General features: G+C 37.2%; 1 protein-coding gene across 1 annotated transcript in view; it reads left to right on the top strand.

The window, feature by feature from the left end:
• Positions 1–15,417, top strand: part of TRPC4 (transient receptor potential cation channel subfamily C member 4) — a 342,201-nt gene that overhangs the window by 1,029 nt on the left and 325,755 nt on the right. The window lies entirely within an intron of this gene.

The raw sequence follows: 15,417 nt of genomic DNA, 5'->3' as shown, positions 1-15,417 counted from the left end.
AATGAACCCCCGGTGTGACTTATAAGGTAAACAAAGCAGCTGTAGCCACACCGCGGTGCTGGGGAGGAAAGCTGTTTTTTTAGCCTGTTATGCATTGGGAGAAATGAGAGATTTTGGTGGCCACTGGGAATATATATATAAGTGAGCCCTATCTAGCCACTCTGGGTACCTAAACTGGGGAAATGAAGAAAGGATAGTTCTCAATATCCTGTCGATCGATCAGTTACACTCGGAATCATTTTTATTCTGTCAAGAAACAGAAACACTTTATGCCTGTTGCTGGACCCAGGCTAGGGATTCCTAGGAAGCTTGGCAACTGAAATCCCAATGACTGTTTACTACTTGGGTAAATCACTGGGATTCACAGCACAACTTGTTTCAGCTGTGAACTCAGCTGCCTTTTGTTACTAGAGAATACTGAAAGGGAATAGAGAATTTGAGAGTGAGAAAGGGAGCTCTTATCTTGTCTGTACCCACTACATTGTATCCACTATGTTGTATCCCTGTTCACAGGGTTTCTTAGGGGACCTTACCCAATTATAAAGTGAGTGAGAGGAGGCAAAAGCAAGATTTAATTGTTTTATTAAAAATAAATTTAGAGCACTTGTAAAACTAAAAAAAAAAAAAATTCAGGTCTATCTTTTTTAACTTTCCTATCATATTACAAATTACAAATTGCTTAAGAAAAAGGTTAACTAGAATTAAATTTTTTTTTAAAGTTTCTTTATCTTTATTGTTGAAAATATTACAGATGTCCCCTTTTTATCCCCATTGAATGGATCCCCTCCACCCTGCATCCATCCCACCCCCAGGCTTTCCCCACACCAATGTTTGTGTCCATGGGTTATGTAGATTTTTTTTTAAAAAAGTAAACCTTTGAATTAGACAGTGAGAGTATGAGTGCGTGGATATTTTAAAACATTCCAATTGTCATCATAGTAGTATGGTTTTATTTAATCTTATGTTTGTAATATTTGTAATACCTAGTTCTATTTACCTGGACAGTAGATGAGGAAACACTTCCTGCCTCCCTTAAGTATTTAAGGGAAAAATCAATAAGATATAGGGATAACTAGTACTTCAGATATTAGAGTCAAATTTTAATAAGATGGTAAAGAAACACTTAAAAACTATATGAATTAAAGCAGTTAATGCAAATCATCGCATCAGTAGACATTCAATGGACTTTATCAAAGTAATGTATGAAAATGTCTTCAATTAATAAAGTATGGTACAGATGAAAAGAGAGAGAGAGAAGGAGAGAGGGAGAGAGAAAGCTCCTCTCTGCTAAGCTTGTGGTAGTTGGAGTGAAGAGTTCACAGATTTATGCCAAGAAAGTGATACACAAAGAAAAATACTAACAGGTCGAAGAGATTGATCCATAAGAGGTGCTTAATAGTCATTGAATGAATAAATATATATGTTTAAATAGTTAAAATAAGGCATAGTGAGGAGATGTGTAATTGCAAATATAGAAAATTTCTTCTTCTTAAGTAAAAACTTGAACATGGGCATTCGTCAAAGTGTAAAGTATATAAGCTCCACAAATACAAGAAACTTGTTTCTTTAGTAAAACCGTCAAACATTAACAATGTTTCTAAAAAATCTTTGATCTTGAAAAGTAAGATAACTTTAAATTTACTTGCTTAATGGTCATTCTCAAAAGTTTGTAAGGGGTGGAACACATTTCCGTTATGTATAACCTTCAAAATTTTGCCATTTTCATGTTGTTTATTTCTCTGTTGAAGTTATTCTTGGAAGTCAAGACAAAAATGCACAGAGAAAACTGTGAGAAAATTAAAGTCCTCTAAGAATTTTATGTCCATTTTGGTTATTAAAATAGTAAGAGACCAAATAATTTTCCATATAAGATAACCTTAATTAATTCATACTTTATATAAATAAGAAACACCAGAAACATTGCTTTTATTCTTTCTGATTAGGAGAAATTTGAATATCTTGTTTAATACATATGTTTTAAACTTTTAAACCCTGTTATTAAAATTATTAAGTGTTTATCAAAGTATAATGATAGCCCTTAGGATGTTTAGTGATGAACCCTACAGAATTAAAAAATACTTTACAAATATATCATTAAAAGTATTGTCATATCTTTATAACTGTAGTTTAACTGCCAGGATAAGTGGTTGCAATTCAGATTATCAACATTACATTTAGCAGCTGAAAACTGAAATAATCTGCCTTTTCTAATTCACTCATATCTTGGAACAAAAGGATATGCACACATTTGTTCAGTACTTAATAATGTAAATATCAGTGCATTGAGACCTCAATATTTGAAGAGATTTGGGAATATTTTGATCAGGGATATAATATCATGAATATATCTTTTTAATCTGCATAAATATAGTCCTGGTCTCTGAGAACATTAGTACTGCTAAGTAACTCTATGATGAAAATGAATTTAGGGAAATATGTCATTCATCTGTGAAAATTAAAATTGAAGACATGCATTGAAAATATATCAATTTAAAACTACATTATTCTAGGAATGGTTTGGTAAATTATCTATTTAAATTTTTAAAATATCTAATGATCCTTCTGAAAGTTCAGTTTTACTTAAGTAGGATATGAAAGATAATAGTTTCAGTACTTGATCTGCTTTTTAAATTAAACCGTAAATTATATCCCATTAATATTAGTGTATGTTTTGTCTCCTTTAAAAACAACATTATATTTGAAGTACAGCAGCGTCATAGAATCATTGAGAGGTAACAGATGACACATGAACATGATTTTACATTTAAAATCAGAAATGTTAATTAAAACATTAATTTAAAAATATGCCTTGATAGCTTTATCTAGCACACTGCATTCTTTTTTGAGAAATGGCAGGTACAATGAAATGAATCAGATATGCATTTATTATATTTTGCTTGTAGTTTGCTATTATATTTTTGATATATGTTGAAAAAATCAACATAAATAATTTGCTTGAACAAATGCCATTAAGAGTTAAAATTTATTTAAGACAGGAAAACAGGAGCTATTATGAAAGAAAGAAAAGAATAAAATGAAGGAATCAATATTTGTGGGTACTTAATGTATGCCAGGCGGTATGCTAGAAACTTAAAATTTTTTTTTCATGTTTATCTTCACATCTATCTTAAAACTGAAGTATTTTTACCACCTTTTAAATAATCTGAAAATATTAAATTTCTAAAAATTTTCAAAACTGTTTTGTAGGAGAGTCAGGATTTGAACCCATGTCCACTTCTCTCTAAATCCAATACACTTTGTACTTAAGCCTTAATAGTTTCAAAGAGAAAATTAGCATACTTTTAATAAGATTCTTAAATTCATTGAATTCTTCAAGCTATAAATTTCTTTGATTTTTGAAATAATGTAACATGGGGACATAAACCCATTATGAGTCTACAGTTTAGAACAGTAAACTCTTAACTAAAGCTCCACAAGAATTGAAACAGAGCAGGAGATATAACACTCAATCTTAAGAAGGTTGTTCTCAAAATTATTTCCTTTATTATTCTTGAATATAAATGTAATATATGTGGAAAGGGAAAAAAGGGTTTATTTTTTTTCCAGGTAAAATTTTATTTTTATTTTTTAAATTTCTCTTTGTTGAAAGTATTACAGATGTCCCCTTTTCCCCTGCATTGATCCCCTCGACCTTGTACCCCTCCCCCCAGGCATTCACCACACTATTGTCAGTGTCCATGTGTTATGCATATATGCATATAAGTTTTTAGGTTAATCTCTCCTTACCTACCTGCCTTCCATCTGAGATTCGTCAGTCTGTTCCATGTTTCTGTGTCTCTGGATCTATTCTGTTCATCAGTTTACTAAGTTCTTTCAGTTCTACATATAAGTGAGATCATGTGATGTTTGTCTTTGTCTGCCTGGCTTATTTAATTTAGCACAATATTCTCCAGGTTCATCCCTACTGACCCAAAGAGTACGAGATCCTTTTTCTTTACAGCTGCTAGTATTCCACGGAGTAAATGTCCCACAGAATTTTTATCCACTCATCTATTGATGGGCACTTGGCCTGTTTCCAGGTATTAGCTATTGTAAATTGTGCTGTTATGAACATAGGGGTGCATATATTCTTTCTGATTAGTGCTGCAGGATTCTTAGGATATATCCCTAGAAGTGGGGTCACTGGGTCAGAAGGAAGTTCCCTTTTTAATTTTTTGAGGAACCTCCATACTATTTTCCATAGTGGCTGCAGCAGTCTGCATTCCCACCAGCAGTGTGCCAGGGTTCCCCTTTCTCCATAACCTCGCCAGCATATGTCATTGGTGGATTTGTTGATGGCAGCCATTCTGACAGGTGTGAGGTGGTACCTCATTGTGGTTTGAAGTTGCATCTCTCTGATGATTAGCCATGTATGAGATTAGCCATTTCTCATATATCTCTTGGCCATCTATATGTCCTCTTTGGAGAAGTGTCTATTCAGGTCCTTTGCCCATTTTTTAATTGGATTGTTTGTCTTCCTATTTTTTTAATTTAATTTTATTTTTGTTTACAATATTACAGATGTCCCTTTTTCTCCCCAATGACCCATTCCACCCCATCCTATCCCCATCCCTAGTCCATCTCCCCACCATTTTCCGTGTCCCTGGGTTGTGCATATATGCATATAAATTCTTTGGTTAATCTCTCCTCCTCCACCTACCCACCTTCCTGCATCCCTCTGACATTTATCAGTCTGATCTATGCTTCCATGTCATTGAATCTATTCTGTTCATCAGTTTATTAAGTTCTTTAGATTCCACATATAAGCAAGAACATGTGATGTTTGTCTTTCTCTACCTGGCTTATTTCACTTAGCATAATTTCTCTGAGTCCATCCATACTGTCCCAAAGGGTACAAGATTCTTCTTCTTTACATCTGTGTAGTATTCCATGGTGTATATGTCCCACAGCTTTTTTATCCACTCATCTACTGATGAGCACTTGAGCTGTTTCCAGATCTTAGCTATTGTAAACTGTACTGCTATGAACATAGGGCTGCATATATTCTTTCTGATTAGTGTATTAGGATTCGAAGAATATATTCCTAGAAGTGGGATCACTGGGTAAAAGGCAGCTCCATTTTTAATTTTTTGAGGAACCTCCATACTGTTTTTCATAGTGGTTGCACCAGTCTGCATTCCCACCAGCAGTGTACTAGGGTTCCTCTGTCTCCACATCCTTGCCAGCAGGAGTCGTTTGTTGATGTTGGCCATTCTTATAGGTGTGAAATGATACCTCATTGTGGTTTTAATTTGTATATTTCTGATAATTAGCAAAGTTGAGCATTTTCTCATGTGTCTCTTGGCCATGTGTATGTCCTCTTTGGAGAAGTGTGTATTTCTTTTTTTTTCTTTTTTTAAAATATATCTTTATTGATTTCAGAGAGAGGAAAGGAGAGGGAGAGAGAGAGACAGAAACATCAATGATGAGAGAGTCATTGATCAAGCCCTCAACCGGGCATGTGCCCTGACCGGGAATCGAACCCCAATCACCTGGATCCTAGGTCGATGCTCAACTGTTGAGCCAAGCCCAACCGGGCAGAAGTGTCTATTTCTTAATTGGGTTGTTTGTCTTCCTCTTGCTGAATAGTATGAGTTTTTTGTATACTTTGGAAATTAGCCGCTTATCAAATACATCCTTGGCAAATATGTTTTCCCAGACCGTGGGGTTCCTTTGTATTTTTAGGCTGTTTTCTTTTGTTGTGCAGAAGCTTTTTAGTTTGATGTAGTCTGATATGTTTATTTTTCCTTTTGTTTCTCTTGCCCTAGGAGATGTGTCAGTGAAAATTCCACTACATGAGATGTCTGTGACTTTACTGCCTATGTTTCTTCCAGGATTTTTATGATTTTATGACTTACATTTAAGGCTTTTATCTATTTTGAGTTTATTTTTGTGCATGGTGTAAGTTGGTGGTCTAGTTTCATTTTTCTGCATGTACCTGTCCAATTTTCCCAGCACCACTTCTTGAAGAGATTGTCTTTACTCCATTGGATGCTCTTGCCTACTTTGTCAAATATTAATTGACCATAATGGCATGGGTTTATTTCTGGTGTCTCTGTTCTGTTCCATTGATCTGTATGCCTATTGCTGTACCAATACCTGGCCCTTTTTATTACAATGGCTTTGTAGTATAGTTTGAAGTCTGGTAATATGGCTGATTTTGTATCCAGCTATCTTGCCAAATTCGTTTATCAAGTCTGGTAGTACTTTGATGCAGTCTTTAGGGTTTTCTATGTACAATATCATGTCATCTGCAAATTATGACAGTTTTACTCCCTCCATTCCAGTTTGGATACCATTCATGTTTTTTTCCTGTCTGATGGCTGTGGCAAGGATTTCCAGTACTATGTTGAATAAGAGTGGTGAAAGTGGTCATCCCTTTCTTGTTCCTATTTTTAGGGGAAATGGTTTTAGTTTTTGCCCATTGAGTATGATGTTGACTATAGGTTTGTCATATATGGCCTTATTATATTGAGGTATGATCCCTCTATACCCACTTTGCTGAGAGTTTTTATCAGAAATGGGTGCTGGATTATGTAGAATGCTTTTCTACATCTATTGATATGATCATATGATTTTTGTCCTTCATTTTGTTTATGCGATGTATCACCTTTATTGATTTGCAGATGTTGTACCAGCCTTGCATCCCCAGAATAAATCCCACTTGGTTGTGGTGTATGATCTTTTAACCCTTTGCGGTCGTTTGTCTACTCTCAGCCACCAAAGCTTTTTTACCGTTCCGGTCGTATGTCTGCTCTCAGCCACCACAGCAAGGAACCGTACGAATCTTAACTCTTATTCATTCCTGTATCAGTTCATAAACCTTGTTTATCCTTCATAATCTTGCATGTTATGTATCACTGCTCTTTCAATGGAAATTAATTCCGACCAGTACGACACCCATGTCCAAATTTAATACGACCGCAAAGGGTTAAATGCATTGCTGGATCTGGCATTGCTGGATTTTAGTGAGGATTTTAGCATCTATGTTCATGAGGGATATTGGCCTGTATTTTTCTATTTTTGTAGTGTCTTTATCTTGTTTTGGGATTAGGATGATGCTGGCCTCATAAGAGTTTGGGAGTTTTCCCTCCTCTTGAATTTTCTGGAATTGTTTGAGTAGAATAGCTGTTAATTCTTCTTTGAATGTTTGGTAAAACTCTTGTAAATCCGTCTTGTTCAGGACTTTTGTTTGCTGGGAGTTTTTTGATTACTGCTTCAATTTCATTAGTTGTTATCGGCCTATTCAGGTTTTCTGCCTCTTCTTGATTCAACTTTGGAAGGTTGTATGCTTCTAGGAATTTGTCCATTTCCCCCATGTTGTCCAATTTGTTGCAGATAGTTGCTTATAGTATTTTCTTACAATCTTTTGTATTTCTGTTGGTTCCTTTGTTATATCGCCTCTTTCATTTCTGATTTTATTTATTTGGGCCTCTCTTTTTGTTTCTTAGTGAGTCTGGCTAAAGGTGCATCAATCTTATGTACCTTTTCAAAGAACCAGCTCTTGGTTTCATTGATTTTTTGTATTTTTTTTTAGTTTCTCTGTCAGTAATTTCTGCTCTGATCTTTATTATTTCCTTCCTTCTACTTCCTCAGAGTGTTCCTTGCTGTTCTCATTCTAATTCTTTAAGTTGTTGTGTTAGATGGTTCATTAGATCTTTTTCTTGTTTCTTGAGATAAACCTGTAATGCTATGAATTTTCCTCTCAGGACTGCATTCTCTGTGTCCCGTAAATTTTGGGTTGTTGTCCATTTTTTTTTCTTTCCATGAAGTGTTTGATTTTTTCCTTAATCTCATTGGTAACCCATTCATTGTTTAATAACATGCTATTTAGCCTCCATGTGCTTGAATATATTTGAGTTTTTTTATAGTGGTTGATTTCTAGTTTCATGGCATTGTGATCTGAGAAGATGCTTGATATGATATCACTCTTCTTGTATTTGTAGAGACTTGCCTTATGCCCTAACATGTGGTCTGCTTTTCAGAAAGTTCCATGTGCACTTGAGAAGAATGTTGATTTCTACTTTCTTTTTTCAAATGTACTTTTAAAAAAAATATACCTTTATTGATTTCAGAGAGAGGAAAGGAGAGGGACAGAGAGAGATAGAAACATCAATGATGAGAGAGTCATTGATCGAGCCCACAACCTGGTTATATTCCCTGACCGGGAATCGAACCCTGATCTCCTGGATCCTAGGTCGACGCTCAACCACTGAGCCATGCCTGACCGGGCAATTTCTAGTTTCATGGCATTATATTATGCTTCTTTGGGATGAAATGTTCTGTAAATATCAATTAAATCCATTAGGTCTAGTGAGTCATTTAATGTCTGTTTCCCTGTTGATTTTTTTTGTCTTGATGATCTGTCCAATGCTGCCAGTGGGGTGTTAAAGTCCCCCATATGATTGTGTTGCTGTCAATGTCCCCATTAAAGTTCACCAAGAAATTTTTTATATATTTAGGTGCTTCTATATTGGGTGCATAAATGTTTATATGAGGGTTCTTTCCTCTTGTTGGATTGATCCCTTCAGTATTATGTAGTGACCATCTTTGTCTCTTGTTATGGTCTATTTTGAAGTCTGTTTTGTCAGAAATAAGAACTGCTACTCCAGCTTTCTTTTCCTTTCCATTTACATGGAATATTTCATTCCATCCCTTCACTTTCTGCCTGAGTGAGTCTTTTGCTCTCAGGTGGGTCTCTGGTAGACAGCATATATTTGGGTCCTGTTTTCTTATCCATTCAGCTACTCTGTGTCTCTTGTTTAAACCATTTATTCTGTTTACATTTAAGAATTCTATTGCTGGCTGGGTGTGGCTTAGTGGTTGAGCATCGACCTAGGATCCAGGCAATCGGGGTTCGATTCCAAGTCAGGGGACATGTCCGGGTTGTGGGCTGCAGCCGATCAATGACTCTCTCATCATTGATGTTTCTATCTCTCTCTCTCCCTCTCCTTTGCTCTCTCTGAAATCAATAAAGATATATTTAAAAAAAAGATTACTATTCATATAAACTCAATTAATGCCATTTTTTTCTCTTTATGCTGATATACCTTTCTCTATTCCTTCTTTTTCTTAGAGTAGTCCTTTGAGCATTTCTTGCAGTGCTGGTTTGTTGGTACTGAACAACTTTAGCCTTTTTTGTCTAAGAAGCTCTTTATTTAACCTTCAATTTTAAATGATAGCCTTGCTGGATAAAGCAATCTTGTCTGCATTTTCTTGCTTTTCATTACTTTGAGAACTTCATGCCATTCCCTTCTGGCCTGAAGAGTTTCTGTTGAGAAATCAGCTATTAGTTTTATCGGGGTTCCCTTATAGGTCACTGCTTGTCTCTCTCTTGCAGCCCTTAACATTTTCTCTTTGTCCTTGCCATTTGCCATTTTTATTATGATGTGTATTGGAGTGGGTCTCTTGTTTTGACCCTCTGTCCTTTCTGAACTTGTGTGGCTTTCTGCCTTGCTAGCATAGAGAAGTTTTCTGTCATTATTTCTTCCACCAAATTCTCTATGCTTTGCTCTCTTACGTCCCCCTCTGGTGCTCCTATAATGCGAATGTTGTTCCATGTCATACTGTCCCAAAGCTCTCTTAGACCGTCCTCATGCTTTTTAAGTGTTTTTTTTTTTTTTTGCTGCTCTGATTGAGTGATTTTTTTTTTCTACCTGGCCTTCTAAGTCACTTATTCTATCCTCTGCTTCATTGAGCCTGCTTTTACTTCCTTCCAGTGTATTCTTGATGTCAGATACAACATTCTTTATTTCTGTGTGATTTATGTTCCTGTTATGTATCTCTTTTTTCATGTTTTCACTAAGGTCCTCAATATTATCCTCTAGTGCCTTGTTTTTCTCATTAAGTTCCTTGAACTTCTTTATAGTCAATACTCTGAACTCTGTTTCTGATAGCTTGCTTAACTCCATCTCATCAAAGACATTTTCTGGTGGTGTTTCCTTTTCTTTAGTTTAGGGGTTGTTTCTTTGTCACCCCATTTTGGTAGGTCATAGTGTTTGTACCTATATATTAGATATATTTGCTGTCTCCCAGTCTTGTGGGGTGGGATTTTGTCTTGTGAGTCCAGTGGAGCCCAGAGGTGTGCATTCCTTATACTTCTGAGCTCTTTGCTCTTGGTGTGTTCCTTTTGTGGGTGTCCCTTTTGTGGGTTCTCCTTTTGTGGTTGAGTCTGGATTGTTGCTGAGTAGTGCTTATGAGGACTCTCCTCTCAGGTTGGCTACCTGTGTGTCTCAGCCCCAACCTCGTCATGTAAGCTGTTGTACGGGTGCTGGCAAGGCAGGACAATACACAACTAAACTTCCAGGAAACAAGGGTATCTTACATAATATCTTGACATTCACAATGAAAACAACCTAAGTGAAAATAGAACTGGGAGAGTGAAGGGAGAATACACACACACACACACACACACACACACACACACACACAAAGCCTAAAAAAGGAGAGAAAGAAAAGTAAAGCTTAGAGAGAGAGAAGTATAATGTTAATAGTGATGAAAATTTAGAAATTAATAATAAACTAAAATGTAAAAAATACAGGAGCTACCTGGAGATAATAGAGGCAGAGAAAAGATTCTGAAAGAAGAGCCAGCAAAAAATTAAGGGAGAGAATAGGAATAGGATAATAGTTGAAAATGAAAAAATAAAAATACAATAAATTGAATAAGAGAAACTAACAATCAAACAAAAAGACAGGAAGACAGAAGGGAGGAAAACAAAAAAAAAGAAAATAAGGAAAAAAGGTTATGCAGATGGATTGAGAGGAGAGAGAGAGATAAAGCCCATGCAGGGAGGGAGTCCAATAAGAGATTTGGGGGAAACTATAGAGGAAAGCAGTAAACTTGTTGGTTATAATGATAAAGTCCCAGCAATTAAGCAGGGAATATTAAGAAAGTCTTGATAGTAGAAGCAAAGATAAAACACAACAAAGCAAATAAAACAAAACAGAGAAACAGAACAGAAAACAACCTAAGCTAAACTAAATTCTTTTATATAAAAAAAAGGAAAAAAAATATATTTTTAAAAATTAAAAAATATATATTATTATAAAATTTAAAAAGAAGATAAATAATTGTTTCCCTTTTCTCTTTTTCCTAAGGGAAAGAGAAAAAGCAAACACACAAACAAAAAACCAAACCAAACAAAACAAAAAACCCCCAAAACAAAAAAACAAACAAACAAACAAAAAAAAGTCAATCAGGTGACTTTCTTCTGGGCAGCTTATGTTGTCTGCGGCTCACTATTTTGTATGCTGATTTCCGTTCTCCTGGGAGGTACTTGTGTATCAGCCGTGTGAGGAGCTGTCTAGGTTTGGCTCTGGTGTCCTTAGGTAGATGGTTGATCTGAGGTTCTCAGTGGACCACCTCCTCTTGTCAGCTATTTTGCAACTTTGTAGTTGCCTTATCTTACACCAGAGTCTTTTGTAGAGTCTTTAGAGTGCAGGATGTCTAGTGTAGCTCAGGGTATCATTCCCCTTACTATAGGTTTTCCTGTCAGGCCGTTACTGTGAGGGAGTTAGTTTCTGCTCCACAACCAGCTCCTCAGTCTCCACCCTATCCTCCAATTCTAGTTCCCCATGCTCTGACCTGCTGCAGGTTCAGCATGATTTCAGCCTGTTGCCTTTTCTATATGGGGCATTTAAGCAGCCTGGGCTCAGTGGATTTGATTAAAAATCATTTTGGTGAGCCTTTTGCCTGCCCTGCCCCCAGCAGGGGTTTTCAGCTTTTCGTCCAGTTCCCAAACAACAGTCCCTTAGAGTCTTATTCTTGTAATGTCCTCCTGTGAGCTGTTTTCCCTTCCCCTCAGAACAATGCCCGGTGGGTGTGTCTGGGGCCTCAGTGAGCTACAGCAGCCCCTTTCCTGTTAAAGGTGGTGCTCCCAGGCTGCAGGAGAGGGAAATGTGCTCCACCTCATACTTCCCAGATCTGATTGGTTGGTCTCACCAGGCCCGCCCCTCAAACAGTCTACTGTGCAGACAGCAATCCCAACTTAACGCTGGTCTGTTCACCCAGTGCACTCCGTGAAGGTGGGAGCCAGTTCAGCAATCAGAACTCAAAAATGCAGGAAGCAACACAAAAGCAGAGTCTGCCCTGCAAGGTCCAGCCGCCCACACACCAAGGCACACAGTGGGAGGGGACACAAAGTCAACTCCATGCATCTCTCCGTACTGCTGATCTCAGTAAAGCTGGGGCGGCTCCATGTGCCACCAGGGTACCACTCAGGGCTGGTTGAAAGTCCCAGACTCTCCCCACCAGGAACTTATTGCAGGAGGGCTCTCCTCTCCTTCCCTGAGCCACACAGATTCAATGCTTTTGGGGGCTCAAGCCAATGCCTTACAGGAAGCAGAGGGTCCCTGTGTGCCGCTGCTCAGTGCAGTCCTCTGGTCCCTTACTACTCGGATACCACATGCTCTGGGACGGTCTTTCCTATGGTCAGTGCTCTGAGCATTAGAAGCAGGTTGTGGCCACCATTAGAAGCTTTGTTTCTCTAGGAAGGTGCAGTCCCCTTCTTGTAGACTTACTGCACCCCTGGGTCCCTCTGTCCTCCGTACCGGTAACTTTTTCCCTTCTCCTCTGCTCCTGGTGTGAGATCCCCGCTTTTGGATGCCATCTGCACTCCCTAGGGGAGGGAGCTTTGCAGCCTCCAAACCCCAGGGCTGAGAGCCCAGCACAGGCTTCAGGGGGGAACCCCCCCTTTCTACACCTCCTCTCTTATCAGACTCTATGGTGTTTCTTCATTGCTCCCTACGTGCACTATGTCCACTCAGGTATTTTCTCTGGTTTTTCCAAGCTGGTTACATAGTATTTTAGGAGTAAATCGAGTCTGTGGCTGGGAGCAGGGGTGCTCTGAGTTGTATAAGTTCTTTGTACACTTTGCAAATTAGCCCCTTATCAAATACTTCCTCAGCAAATATGTTCTCCCATACCACGGGGTTTCTTTGCATTTTGCGGCTGATTCTTTTGCTCTGCAGAAGCTTTTTAGTTTGATGTAGTCCCATTTTTTTATTTTTTATTTTATTTCTCTTGCCCTAGGAGATGTATCTGTGAAAATTCCACTACATGAGATGTCTGTGACTTTTCTGCCCATTTTTTCCCCAGGATTTTTACTGTTTCATGAATTACATTTAAGTGTTTAACCGTTTTGAGTTTATTTTTGTACATGGTGTAACTTGGTGGTATAGTTTCATTTTTCTGCATGTACCTGTCCAATTTTCCCAGCAACATTTATTGAAGAGGATGTCTTTACTCCATTTTATGCTCTTGCCTTCTTTTTCAAGTATTAACTGACCATAATTGTGTGGGTCAATTTCAGTGATCTCTGTTCTGTTTCAGTGACCTATATTTCTGTTGTTGTACCAATACAGGGCTGTTTTGAATACAGTGGCTTTGTAGTACATTTTGATATCAGGAAAAGTTATCCCTCCCACTCTGTTCTTCTTTCTCAAGATGGCTGTGGCTATTCAGTGTTTTTATTCGTTCCATATAAATTTTTGGAATATTTATTATAGCTCTGTGAAATAAGTTGTTGGTATTTTAATATGAACTGCATTGAATCCATGAATTGTTTTGGGTAGTATGAACATATTAATGATATTAATTCTTCCAATCAATGAACACTGTATATTCTTCCACTTGTTTATATTACTTTTTTCTCTATTTCTTGTATCAATGTTCTGTAGTTTTTTGAGTCGAGGTCTTTTACATACTTGTTTAAGTTTATTCCTAGGTATCTTATTTTTTTAGTTGCAATGGTAAATGGGATTGTTGTATTCAGTTTCTCTTTCTAAGAGTTAATTGTTGTTGTATAAAAGTGCCATTGATTTCCAGATGTTAATTTTGTATCCAGCTACCTTGATGAACTCACTTATCAAATTAAGTAGTACTTTGGTGGAAACTTGAGGGTTTTCTATGTATAAATATCATCTGGAAATAATGACAGTTTTACTTCCTCCTTTCCAATTTGGATACCTTTTATGTTTTCTTTTAGTCTGATGTCTTTGTCAAAGACTTCCAATATTATGTTGAATAAGAATGGTGAAAGCGGATATTCCTGTGTTGTTCCTGTTTTTAACTGAAATGGTTTTAGTTTTTGACCATTGCGTATGATGTTGGCTGTAGGTCTGTCATATATTGCATTTATTATGCTGAGGTATGATCCTTCTATTCCCACTTTTCTGAGAGTTTTTATCAGAAATGGGTACTGGATTTTGTCGAATGCTTTTTCTGCATCTATCGATATGATCATATGATTTTTGTCCTTCATTTTTTGTGTGACGTATCACATTTATTGATTTGCAGATATTATACCAGCCTTGCATCCACAGAATAAATCCCACTTGGTCATGTTGTATATTTTAATTTATTGCTGGATCCAGTTTGCTAGTATTTTGTTGAGGATTTTAGCACCTATCTTCATCAGGGATATTGGCCTGTAATTTTCTTTCTTTGTAGTTTCTTTATCTGATTTTGGGATTAGGATGATGCTGGCCTTATAAAATGAGCTTTGGCGTTTTCCCTCCTCTTGAATTTTCTGGAATACTTTGAATAGAATAGCTGTTAATTCTTCTTTGAATGTTTGGTAAAACTCGCCTGTAAATCCATCTGGTCCAGGACTGTTGTTTGCTAGGAGGTTTTTTTAATATTTTATTTTATTTTATTTTATTTTATTTTATTTATTTTTTTAATTTTTTATTTTTGTTTAAAGTATTACAGATGTCTCTTTTTCTCCCCAATGCCCCATTTCCCCCTGTTTCTTCCCCCTCGCCAGTCACTCTCCCCACCACTGTCCATGTCCTTGGGTTGTGCATATATACATATAAATTCTTAGGTTACTCTCTCCCCCTCCACCCCCCCACCCCTCTCCATCCCTCCGACATTTCGTCAGTCTCAACTATGTTTCCATGTCATTGAATCTATTCTGCTCATCAGTTTATTAAGTTCTTTAGATTCCACGTATAAACGCGATCATGTGATATTTTTCTTTCGCTGCCTGGCTTATTTCACTTAGCATAATTTTCTTCAGGACCATCCATACTGTTCCAAAGGGTATGAGATTCTTCTTCTTTACAGCTGCATAGTGTTCCATGGTGTAAATGTCCCACAGCTTTTTTATCCACTCATCTACTGATAAGCACTTGGGCTGTTTCCAGATCTTAGCTATTGTAAACTGTGCTGCTATGAACATTGGGGTACATATATCCTTTCTGATGAATGTTTCAGGATTCTTAGGATACATTCCTAGGAGTGGAATCACTGGGTCAAATGGCAGCTCCATTTTTAATTTTTTGAGGAACCTCCATACTGTTTTCCATAGTGGTTGCACCAGTCTGCATTCCCACCAGCAGTGTACCAGGGTTCCCCTTGCTCCACACCCTCGCCAGCACACGACACTTGTGGATTTGTTGATGGCAGCCATC

This window comes from Miniopterus schreibersii (genome assembly GCF_964146895.1).
Source record: "Miniopterus schreibersii genome assembly, chromosome: 2".
Taxonomy (NCBI): Eukaryota; Metazoa; Chordata; class Mammalia; order Chiroptera; family Miniopteridae; genus Miniopterus; species Miniopterus schreibersii.
Note: the sequence above shows the minus strand (reverse complement) of the source record. Positions and strands in the feature narration are given on the sequence as shown.